Raw genomic sequence first — 12,806 nt, forward strand, 5'->3', positions numbered from 1 at the left:
GTCTGGTGCCCTCTTCTGGCCTGCAGACAGAATATTGTATACATAATAAATAAATAAACAAAAAAATTTAAGCTAATCTATAGCAAAACATGTCTTGTGATTTATGTTTGAAGACCATAAGGTAAAAAGGCAGATAAATGTGTATGATTGAATAAAAGAATATACATTCCTATCTTCAGCAATATGGCAGAATAAATATCATGAAATTTCTCCCAGATAGGACCCTAAGAGGGACACACATGGAGAGCTCCAGAAAAGGGAAATTGTTAAGATCTCCTTGGTAAACTAGGAAGGGGATTGGAAGGGAAGAGATCATGAATGGGAACATGAGAACTTGAGATGGCCGAGTTGGGGGAGGCATTGAGAGGGGAGCAATGCAAAAAGGTGTTTTGAGAGAGGGAACCATTATTGGGTTAGGGAGAAACCAGGTGCTAGGGAAATTCCTATAAATCCACAAAGATACCCTAGCTAAGACTCTTAGTAAGAGTGGAGAAGGCGCCTGAAATGGCCTGCTTCTGTAATCAGATTAGTGCCTACCCTAATTTTTATCATAGAACCTACATCCAGTAAGTAATGTAAGCAGACACAGTGATCCATAGTCAAGCACTCAGTTGAACTTCTGGAGCTTACTTGAAGAGAGGGAGGAGGGATTTATGAGCAAGTTGGGGTCAAGATCACTACTGGGAAAATCACAGAGACTGTTGACAGGGAGCTCACAGACTCTCAACTGCCAGCTGGGGTTCCTGCATGGGACCTAACTAAGCCCTCTGAATGTGAATGACAGTTATGTGGCTTGATCTGTTGGGAGAGAGGCTAGCAGTGGAACCAGGACTTATCCTGGGTGCATGAACTGACTTTTTGGAGCCCATTTTCTATAGCGGGATAACTTGCTACCTCAACTTGGTATACCAGACTTTGTTGACTCCCCAAGGGAGGCCTTATCTTCCCAGAGGACTTGATGTGGGCCTGGTGTTATGGGAGAAGGTGGGAGGCAGGAGAAGGGGAAGGAGAGGGAACTGGGACTAGTATGTAAAATTAAAAAATTTTTATATAAAAATTCTCCCAGATAAGCAAAAATTCAAAACTAATCTCACTATGTAAGGCAGAATAAAGCAAAACTACATAGTTTTAAATAAATACTAAGAGTGATAAAATTAAAGAAATTTCCAGGGAACTAAACAAAAATAGCAAACAAAAATCTAAAGTAACAAACTGGAAGGGGTAGATCTTCTTGTCTTTATAAGGAAAAGATTCATATTTGAAGGTTCATTATTATAAGAGTTATTGAGGTCATAAAAACTGTCGATTTAGAAATGAAACATCTGCATAATAATCAGATTCTATTCGTAATATAATAGAAAATATCTGCCTACCTACACATAAAAGGTAAAGCATCTTGAATAAGTCAATCAAGATAATTGCAGAATTAGTAAATATATGCCTGCTGTATAATTGGTTGAAGTTCAGATGTGTATTATTTACCTTGTCCAAGAACCTTGGTATTACACAATCACCATAAAATATTCATACATGCTGGCAACTTTTCTGGGAAGATGGCAAGGGGAATAAATATTAGAGGTCTAGAATCTCAACCTAATCTATACACAATAGCTGCAGACAAATCCTGTTGAAAACACCTGAATGAAAAAAGGAGACTGAAATGAATAGCTGAACAACATACCTAAACGAACTACTAAAAAAAAAACTTATACACATATAAGCATGAAATACAAATTATTAAAAAGAGAGGCCATGACCTTGAAAGAGATTAAGGAGGGATACATGGAAAGTTTTAAAAGGAGGAAATGGAAAGGAGAAAAAAATTAATATAATTGTACTATTTCAAAAACCTATTAAAAAAGAAATAAACCTCCAAAGTTAGCACTTTAGTAGAAAGAAACAAAAAAAGAGTAGGAAAACAATGCAAAATACAAAAGTAGAGATTTTTTAAATTGACAAAATTATCAACCTTACTGTCGGCCTAAAATTAATAAAGTTTGAAATGAAGAAGCAGGCATCACGTCTTACCAATGCCAGTGCCCAATAAGAGCACTAGAAGGAAAGCAAATTAAATTCCTCTGATGATTACATTTATCAAAAAAATGCAAAAATCAAAATAAAAATAACTGGAAAAGCATCAAAAACATAAGTCCTGGGAGTATAAGGAAGATTTAACATATACAAATCTATACTAATATTTTATTTGTGTTTTAATAAATAAAGCTTTTCTGAAGATCAGAGAGTAAAACAGCCCCGCTGGTCAGTCTTACAGACCAGGTAGTGGTGACACACACCATTAATGTCACTAGCCACACTAGTTTGCATAGAAACCAGGTCGTGTATACTATTAATCACAGTGGTTCATGTTTTTAGTCTGAGCATTAGGGAGGAATATAAGATGGGAGAAGACAGATCTCAGATACAGTCTCCTTCTGGAATTCTTCGAGGCAGGATCACCATTTCAGTCTGAGGTAGAGGTAAGAGTCAGTGGCTGGCTGTTTTGCTTTGTTGACCTTCAGGTTGAACCCCAATATCTGCCTCTGGGTCTTTATTAATTGTACTACCCAAATAAATAAATATATAACATTAAAATGTAAAAACACATACTGTTAATCATTTTAGTATTTAAAAAAGTCATAGAACACATTAAGAATCTGTACAAAATAGAAAACTCTAGAAGCCAGTTACAGAGGGAAATTACTGCAAGTTGGTAAAGGCCACATTTGATATGTTACCACAGTATCTTAGTTTATTTTTCCTATTGTATTAATAAAAGACTGACAAAATCTCCTTCAATCTGTAAGGGTTTATCTGCTGTTACTGTTCCAGAAGGATGTAGTTCTTCTTGGTGGGAAAGATGGTACACTGTGGCATCAGGAAGAGAAAGCTTGGTGATAACATTTTATCCACAATTCTTGATGCTTCTCAAATTTCATTATAAGTATTGTACAGTCCAGTATCTCTACTCAAGGAACAGTCTCATTTTCAGTTAAGAGAGGGTTTTTGTATGTTAATCAGCAATCAAGTTAATCCCCTATAGGCATGCCCAGAGGTTCATCACCTAGATGATTCTACCTAGAGCAATCCAAATGGTAGTTGTTATTAAAATGCTAATAACATTTTTTTTCACAAATTCACAAAGAAAAGAAAAAGATCTCAAAAAATTCCAAAAACACATTGAGGAAGAACAAATCTAGAAATGTCAGTGTTCCCAATTTCAAATTTTATTACAAAGACAAAGGAATGAAAATATTTCATTGTCATAATTTTTAAGTAATTTTATTAAATTATAAAAGTTTCCATTTATGCCCCTCTTCCCAACACGCTTCCACTCCCCCCCCCTCCTCCTCCCTCTTTGTCCCTAAGGGCAGTCAGGGTTTCCTGCCCTGTGGGAAGTTCAAGTTCCTTCCCCCTCCCTCCAGGTCCAGGAAGGTGAGTATCCAAACAGACTGGATCCCAAAAATCCAGTATATGCAGAGGAAACTAGTCCCAGTGTCATTGTCAATGGCTTCTCAGAAAGACTCCAGGCCAGCCACATTCAGAGACTCCGGCCACATTCAGAGAATCTGGTTGGATCACGTGCTCGTTCAGTCGCAGTCCAACTGCCCTTGGTAAACTCTCATTAGATCCGACCCCTTGTATCAGTGGGTGATAGCATCCCTCGCAGTCCTTCATTTTCTTCGTCCTTCTGCTCCTCATTTGGACCTTGGGGGGCTCAGTCCGGTGCTCCAATGTGGGTCTCCGTCTGTATCGCCATCCATCGCCAGATGAAGGATCTGGGACTCTTGACTATTTCCTACCTCCTGGCGGATAGCTAAATAATCTTCATCAGGTTCATCTTCTTATTTAGCTTCTCTAGGATCACGAATGATAGACTCAAAGACCTTTAATTATGGCTAGAATCCACTTATGAGTGAATACATACCGTGTTACTCTTTTTGGGTCTGGCTTACCTCACTCAGTAAAGCATTTTCTATGTCCATCCATTTGCATGCAAAATTCAAGATGTCATTATTTTTTACCGCTGAGTAAAACTCTAATGTATATATGTTCCACACCTTTTTTAACCATTCTTCTATTGAGGGGCACCTAGGCTGTTTCCAGGTTCTGGCTATTACAAATAGTGCTGCTATGAACATAGTTGAACAAATGCTTTTGCAGTAAGTTAGGGAATCTCTAGGGTATATTCCCAAGAGTGGAATTGCTGGGTCCTGAGGGAGGTTGACTCCCAGTTTCCTGAGAAACCGCCACACTGAGTTCCACAGTGGCTGCACAAGTTTGCATTCCCACCAACAATGGATGAGTGTTCCCCTCATTCCACATCCTCTCCAGCATAGGCTATCATTGGTGTTTTTGACTTTAGCTATTCTGACAGGTGTAAGATGGTATCTCAAAGTGGTTTTGATTTGCATTTCCCTGATCGCTAAGGAGGTTGAGCATGACCTTAAGTGTCTTCTGGCCATTCGAAGTTCATCTGTTGTGAATTCTCTGTTCAGTTCAGTACCCCATTTTTTAATTGGGTTCATTAGAGTTTTAGTGCCTAGTTTCTTGAGTTCTTTGTATATTTTGGAGATCAGACCTTTGTCTGATGAGGGGTTGGTGAAGATCTTCTCCCAGTCAGAAGGCAGCCTTTTTGTCTTATTGACAGTGTCCTTTGCTTTACAGAAGCTTCTCAGTTTCAGTAGATCCCATTTATACATTGTTTCTCTTATTGTCTGTGCTGCTGGGGTCCTACTTAGGAAGAGGCCTCCTGTGCCTATATCTTGTAGACTACTTCCTACTTTCTCTTCTATCAGGTTCAAAGTGGACGGATTAATGTTGATGTCTTTAATCCATTTGGACCTGAGTTTTGTGCATGGTGATAGGTATGGATCTACTTTCATCCTTCTACAGGTTGACATCCAGTTATGCCGGCACCATTTGTTAAAGATGCTTTCCTTCTTCCATTGTATACCTTTAGCTCCCTTGTCAAAAATTAGGTGCTCATAGGTTTGTGAGTTAATATCCGGGTCTTCTATTCGATTCCATAGGTCAACTTCTCTGTTGTTATGCCAATACCAAGCTGTTTTCAATACTGTTGCTCTGTAATAGAGTTTGAAGTCAGGGATGGTAATGCCTCCTGAAGTTCCTTTATTGTATAAGATTGTTTTGGCTATCCTGGGTTTTTTGTTTTGCCATATAAACTTGATTATTGTTTTCTCAAGGTCTGTGAAGAAGTTCGATGGGATTTTGATGGGGATTGCATTGAATCTATAGATTGCTTTTGGTAGAATTGCCATTTTTACTATGTTGATCCTCCCAATCCAAGAACAAGGGAGATCTTTCCATTTTCTGGTATCCTCCTCAATTTCTTTCTTCAAAGACTTAAAGTTCTTGTCAAGTAGGTCTTTCACTTCCTTGGTTAGAGTAACCCCAAGATATTTTATGCTATTTGTGGCTATCGTGAAAGGTGATGTTTCTCTGATTTCCCTCTCTGCTTCTTTATCCTTTGTGTATAGGAGGGCCACTGATTTTTTGGAGTTGATCTTGTATCCTGCCACGTTACTAAAGGTGTTTATCAGCTGTACGAGTTCTTTGGTAGAGTTTTTGGGGTCACTTATGTACACTATCATATCGTCAGCAAATAACGAAAGTTTAACTTCATCCTTTCCAATTCGAATCCCTTTGATCTCCTTATGTTGTCTTATTGCTATTGCTAGAACTTCAAGCACTATATTGAAGAGGTATGGAGAGAGTGGACAGCCTTGTCGTGTTCCTGATTTAAGTGGAAAGGCTTTGAGTTTCTCTCCATTCAGTTTGATGTTAGCTGTCGGCTTGCTGTATATTGCTTTTATTATATTTAGGTATGATCCTTGTATCCCCAGTCTCTCCAACACCTTTATCATAAATGGGTGTTGAATTTTGTCAAATGCTTTTTCAGCATCCAATGAAATGCTCATATGGTTTTTTTCTTTCAATTTATTTATGTGATGGATTACATTGATAGATTTGCGTATGTTGAACCAGCCCTGCATCTCTGGGATGAAGCCTACTTGATCATAATGGATAATTTTTCTAATGTGTTCCTGGATTCGGTTTGCCAGGATTTTATTGAGAATTTTCGCCTTGATGTTCATGAGTGAGATTGGCCTGTAATTCTCTTTCTTGGTTGTGTCTTTGTGTGGTTTTGGTATTAAGGTAACTGTAGCTTCATAAAAGGAGTTTGGCAATGACTCTTCTGTTTCTATATTATGGAATACATTAAGGAGTATAGGTATTAGCTCTTCCTGGAAGTTCTGGTAGAATTCTGCATTGAAACCATCTGGTCCTGGGCTTTTTTTGGCAGGGAGATTTCTGATAACAGCTTCTAATTCTTCACGACTAACAGGTCTATTTAGATTGTTCACCTATTCTTGGTTCAACTTTGGTATATGGTACTTATCTAAAAAAATGTCCATTTCTTTTACATTTTCCAACTTTGTGGCATATAAACTTTCATAGTAAGATCTAATGATTCTCTGAATTTCCTCTGTGTCTGTGGTTATATCCCCCTTTTCATTTCTGATCCTATTAATTTGCATGTGCTCTCTCTGCCGTTTGATTAGCTTGGATAGGGGTTTGTCAATCTTGTTGATTTTCTCCAAGAACCAGCTTTTTGATTCATTGATTCTTTGGATTGTTTTCTCTGTTTCTATTTTGTTGATTTCAGCCCTCAGTTTGATTATTTCCAGTCTTCTACTCCTCCTGGTTGAATCAGCTTCTTTTTTTTTTCTAGAGCTTTCAATTGTGCTGTTAGGTCTCCAATGTGTGCTTTCTCCGTTTTCTTTATTTGGGCACCTATTGCTATGAACTTTCCTCTTAGCACTGCTTTCATAGTGTCCCATAGGTTTGAGCATGTTGTGTCTTTGTTTTCATTAAATTCAAGGAAGACTTTAATTTCTTTCTTAATTTCGTCCTTGACCCAGGGGTGATTTAGTAGTTGGCTGTTCAACTTCCATGAGTTTGTTGACTTCCTGGGGGTAGCATTGTTGTTGAATTCTAATTTTAATCCATGGTGATCTGACAAGACACAGGTGGTTACTAATATTTTTTTGTATCTGTGGAAGTTTGCTTTGTTACTGAGTATGTGGTCAATCTTTGAGAAGGTTCCATGAACTGCAGAGAAGAAGGTATATTCTTTCCTATTTGGGTGGAGTGTTCTATAGATGTCTGTTAAGTCCATTTGATTCAATACCTCCAATAATTATCTTATTTCTCTGTTAGATTTCTGTCTGATTGACCTGTTCATTGGTGAGAGAGGATTGTTGAAGTCTCCTACTATTAGCGTGTGTGGTTTGATGACTGCCTTGATTTCTAGAAGAGTTTCTTTTACATATGTGGGTGCCTTTATATTAGGGGCATAGATATTCAGGATTGAGACTTCTTCCTGATGAATTGTTCCTGTTATGAGTATGAAATGTCCATCTCCATCTCTTCTGATTGATTTTAGTTTGAAGTCGATTTTGTTAGATATTAGAATGGCCTCACCTGCTTGTTTCTTAGGTCCATTTGCTTGGAAAACCTTTTCCCAACACTTTACTCTGAGTAGCTGTCTGTCTTTGTGGTTGAGGTGTGTTTCTTGTAAACAGCAGAATGTTGGATCCTGTTTTCATATCCAATCTCTAAGTCTGTGCCTCTTTATAGGTGAATTGAGTCCATTGATATTAAGAGATATTAATGACCATTGGTTGTTGACTTCAGTCATTTTATTGGGAGGGGGGTAATAGAGTGTATGTGTTTTCCTTCTTTGGGTTGTGCTAGTGAAGGGTCGCTAGCTGTCTGAATTATTGTAGTCAGTGTTGGCAATGTTGGATTCCTTGGGATGTAATTTTCCTTCTAATATTCTCTGTAATGCTGGATTAGTAGTTACGTATTTTTTAAATTTGTTTTTATCCTGGAATATTTTGTTTTCTCCGTTGATAGTGAATGAAAGCTTGGCTGGGTATAGTAGTCTGGGCTTGCATCCATGGTCCCTTATTTTCTGCAGTACCTCTATCCAGGACCTTCTGGCTTTCATGGTTTCCATAGAGAAGTCTGGTGTAAGTCTGATAGGTTTACCTTTATAGGTTACTTGACCTTTTTCCATTGCAGCTCTTAATATCCTTTCTTTAATCTGAATGCTTTGTGTTTTGATTATTATATGGTGAGGGGATGTTTTTTTCTGATCCAGTCTATTCGGTGTTCTGTATGCTTCTTGCACCGTCATAGGAATATCACTCTTTAGGATGGGAAAGTTTTCTTCTATAAGTTGTTTGAATATATTTTCTGGACCTTTGATCTGCAATTCTTCTCTTTCTTCTACTCCTATTATTCTTAGATTTGGTTTTTTTTATTATGTCCCATATTTCCTGAATGTTTTGTGATGAGAATTTGTTGGATTTGCTGTTTTCTTTGGTCAGAGCGTTTATTTTCTCTATGGTGTCTTCATAATATGAGATTCATTCTTCTATCTCTTGTATTCTATTGGTTATGCTTGAATCTGTAGTCTCCATTCATTTACCTAGATTTTCCATATCCAGCCGGCCCTCGGTTTGTGTTTTCTTCACTGCCTCCATTTCAGTTTTCAATTCTTGAACTGATTCCATTACCTGTTTGATTGCTTTTTCTTGGTTTCCCAGGGTATCATTTACGAAGTTACTCATTTCTTCAAACTTTTTGTTATATTTGTCTTCCATTTCTTTACTCATTTCTTCCATCTTTTTGTTATATTTCTCTTCTATTTCTTTAAGTGAGTTATTCATACCCTGTTTAAGAGACTCTATTGCTTTCATAATGACACTGTTTTCCATTTCTTCCGGAATAGGGCGTTCAAGTCCTTCTGTCGTAAGATCGCTGGGATCTGGTGTTTTCATGTTGTTTTTCAGATTGTTGGAGGAATTCTTGCCTTGACGCCTGCCCATCTCTTCCTTCAGATGCTCTCCAATGTCTCTTCCCTCAGCTGGGTCTTCTTCTACTGGATTAGTGCCCCTTGCTATCCAGGAATCACTTTGCCTGCAACCTTAGCTTGCTGCAGGCAGGCTATTAGAACAAAGGGACTTCCTTCCCTTTGCACTTACCACCTGCCCCGGTCCGCGGTGCCCACCCTGGCTGAGATGGAGGAATTTAAGCGCTGAAAAAGGGAGAGGGGAGGGGAGGGGTTCCAGGCAGAAAGCTGGGATGGTGTAGCAGGAGAGAGCTGTCATAAATTTTTTAAAAAAAGATTTTTAACATAAGTACCTACCAGTGAAATGCACCCTGAAAATACAATGATATAATTAGCCCCCTCCTTTTGGGATGACCATTATTTAAAAAATTGAATATTGCAAATGTTGATTTTGCTTGCTCTTTGTACTCTTTTCCTAGGGTTCACAGAGATTTAAGCAGTGTAAGAATGTGCCCTGCATGGGTCTGAAATAGGTCCCTTGCATATATATTATGTATTATGGCTGTTGTATTGGTGTTCTTGTGGGAATCATAATAGCTGGAGCAGGTATATCTCTGACTGTTTTGTTTGCTCCTGGGACCCTATTCCTCTTAGCTGGGTTCCCTTCTGTTTTTGGTTTGAGGGCTTTTTACCTTGTTTTATGGTATCTTGTTTTGTGCTGCTTGACTGTCATCTCATGGAGTTCTGCTCTTTTCTGAAGATGAAGGAGGAGTGGGTACGTGAGAGAGGGGAGATGGGGGGTCCTAGTAGGTATGGAGGGAAGGAAACTGTGGTTAGGATATATTGTATGAGAGAATAATCTCTTTTCCATAAAAAACAGTGGGGAAGTTGAGCAATTTGAATCTTTATAGTAGAAATAAATGTTGGACCTGTTAGAGAAAAATGCATGGAGTTTCTTCCAAACTTTTAAATTTTAAAATAACCACCAGGCACCTTACTTCTTGGTGTATACCCCACACAAATGAAATCAATTTGTTGCAAAGATCTTTCTACATCAATGTTTATGGTAGCATTTTCCATAATTGTCAAAAAGAGGCCAAGTGTTCATTAAAAAAAAACTGATAAAGAGGTAATCAACACTAGTTGAATCACTGGACAGATTCTGGAGTCCTTTTGGCTATATGTTATGCATCTGTTGGGAAAAATCTGTCTTATCATCATTTGACAAAGGAAGCAAGTGAACAGGTGATTCAAATCTGATCTGAGTCACAGACTAGATGGTTACTTATTAGTTCCTCTGAAGATGGATGAATGATCACTGACAAATGTTTACAATGGTTAAGGTTTACTGTCCTCTTTATTTCCCTTCTATTTACCTCAGCTTCATTTTTGTCCATTTAGCTGTAATAACATGCACCAGCATAATGACTCTACTCTGACACTAAACAACTGCTTTTTCTTTGCATACCTGACTTTGCTGTGATAAGTAACCTACATTATCAACTTGATTGAATTTAGAATCACCTAAAAGACACACCTGTGAATGATATTGTACCAACATTCCCAGAGAGCTTTCACTGAGTATAAATTCACACCCAGAACGTAGGTGACAACTTTCCAGAGGCTGGAATCTAGAACTTAATCAAAATGACAAAAAGAAAATGTAAGCTGAGTATCAATGTTCATCTCTCTTTTCTGGCTAAAGATTGATTCAGCACTATAATTTCCCTTCCATGATCCAATATATGCCCTCTAACTGGGAGCCAAAATGGCTCTTTTCCTACATAAATTGACTTCATTATATTTATGTCACAATCAGAAAAGAAATAACTAACATTCTTAGTAACTAGAATCTTAGTACACTCTGTACTATTCTTTTTTTCTTATATTCATAAAATTTTTGGAGTTCAATGGGTGAAATATTTAATTGCTTATTATTGTATTTTCATAGTGGGCCAATTCATCAGTTATAGTTTTCATTTTCTTTGAAATTTTCAAATTTTGGTGTCTAGTTAGAGATGTTCTCTTTCCCTTTAAATTTATACATCATATGTAAGTACACTCTCTTTTATTTTTTATTTATTTTTGATATTTATTTATTTTATGTATATGGATATTTTTGCCTGCAGGTATTTATGAGCACCATATGTGTGCTTAGCACCCACAGAAATAAGAAGAGGGTATTGGGTCCTTTGCACTTGGAATTACAGACCATTGTGAGCCAGCATATTGATGCTGGGAATTGAGCCTGGGTTCTCTATTGGGAAAAAAATCTGTCTTATCATCATTTGACAAAGGAAGCAAGTGATTCAAATCTGATCTGAACTACAGACTAGATGGTTACTTATTAGTTCCTCTGAAGATGGATGCATGATCCATAGTTACTCCAGAGTAACTAGTATTCCTAACAGCTGAGCCATCTGTTCAGCCCTCTTTCAGTTTTTCATGCTTTTGTCTTTGACTGTTTCTTAAGTTACTGTAGGCTTATTCGTTTGCTATGTTAACAGCACTGATTTTATTTTGTTGAGTCCTGTCCTTTTCTCTGTGTATATGATTGTGTATATGAGCATGTGTGTGAGGAGTGTGTGTGTGTGGTAGGGACTCACATGGGCGTTCAGAGGACAGCCTTGGGTATCTTAATGTTTCTATTGCTGTGATAAAACACCATGACCAATAGCAACATGGGGAGAAAACTATTCGTCGTCTAGAGAAGTCAGGGTAGGAATTCAAGGCAGCAACCTAGAAGGATCTGAACATGGCTCATGGAGCAGTGCTGCTTCTGACTTGCTTCCCTTTATCTTATTCAGTCTGCATACAGAAATGGAACTTATTTGCAATGGGCTGGGCCCTTGTATAGCAATCTGTAATTAAGAAAATGCATGATAGACTTGCCTGCAGGCAAATCTTATGGGGGCATGTTTTCAATTGAGAGTTCCTCTCCCAAATAACTTTAGTTTGTATCACGTTCACAAAAAATTACCCAGGACATTGGATATTAGTCCTCATCTTCTACCTTGTTTCTCTGACAGGGTCACTCTTTTATTATTTGTTGCTATTTATGGAGGGTAATATCAAAGAACATACTATCATTGAAAGGAAGAAATTCCATATTGTGTCACCTCTAGCCTATATATAATAACTTCAAGGAGAAGAATTAGTCTTTTCCAAGAAATGAACCCCTTTATTGTTTGTCCAATGCAATATGGTCAACCTTGATACCACATACCAACAGACTCACCAGGTTGAATTTCTTCATCTATTAACACACACACACACACACACACACACACACACACACACACACAAAGGACAAACAAAGTAAAAAAGGCTATAAAAGGCTATCAAATTAAGAGTTTGGGGACATGGAAGATATTAAAGGTAGAGAAGCTGGGAGGGGTTGGAGGAAGGAAAGGGAAGAGGGAAGTAATATAATTTTATTTCAACTAGAAACATTTAAAAATAAATGGAAAGAAATCTCATATTAAGGCCATTAAATATATACTGGATTTGATATCAGCTTCAAAAGAGAAACAAAACCAAATAAGTAAATTGAGCTGCGAACATTATTAGACAACATCCTATGGATGGTATATAAATTTCCAGTATTACTCTACTTTAGTTCTCTACCACCTTTGTCTCTAGATATTTGATTTCTTCTCATTTGAAAAATGTATGATTATTATTATTTCAATTTGTATCATCTATCAGATTTCTATCATGTATTCCTATGTAATTTTTCTATGTAAAATACAGTTTTGACAACCTTTTTCTCATTTGTATTTATTCTGCTTTCTTTGTGTTGTGAGCTTGTTTTTATTGATTATATTCTTTGCTTCATAATGTGATTTACGTTGTTATCTTCTTATTTTGTGGCTTCATATTGTTTGTCTTTTTAGCACGTTTGCTAGTATAATTTTACAGTGTT

Source organism: Myodes glareolus, chromosome X (assembly GCF_982192425.1).
Source record: "Myodes glareolus chromosome X, mMyoGla1.1, whole genome shotgun sequence".
NCBI lineage: Eukaryota > Metazoa > Chordata > Mammalia > Rodentia > Cricetidae > Myodes > Myodes glareolus.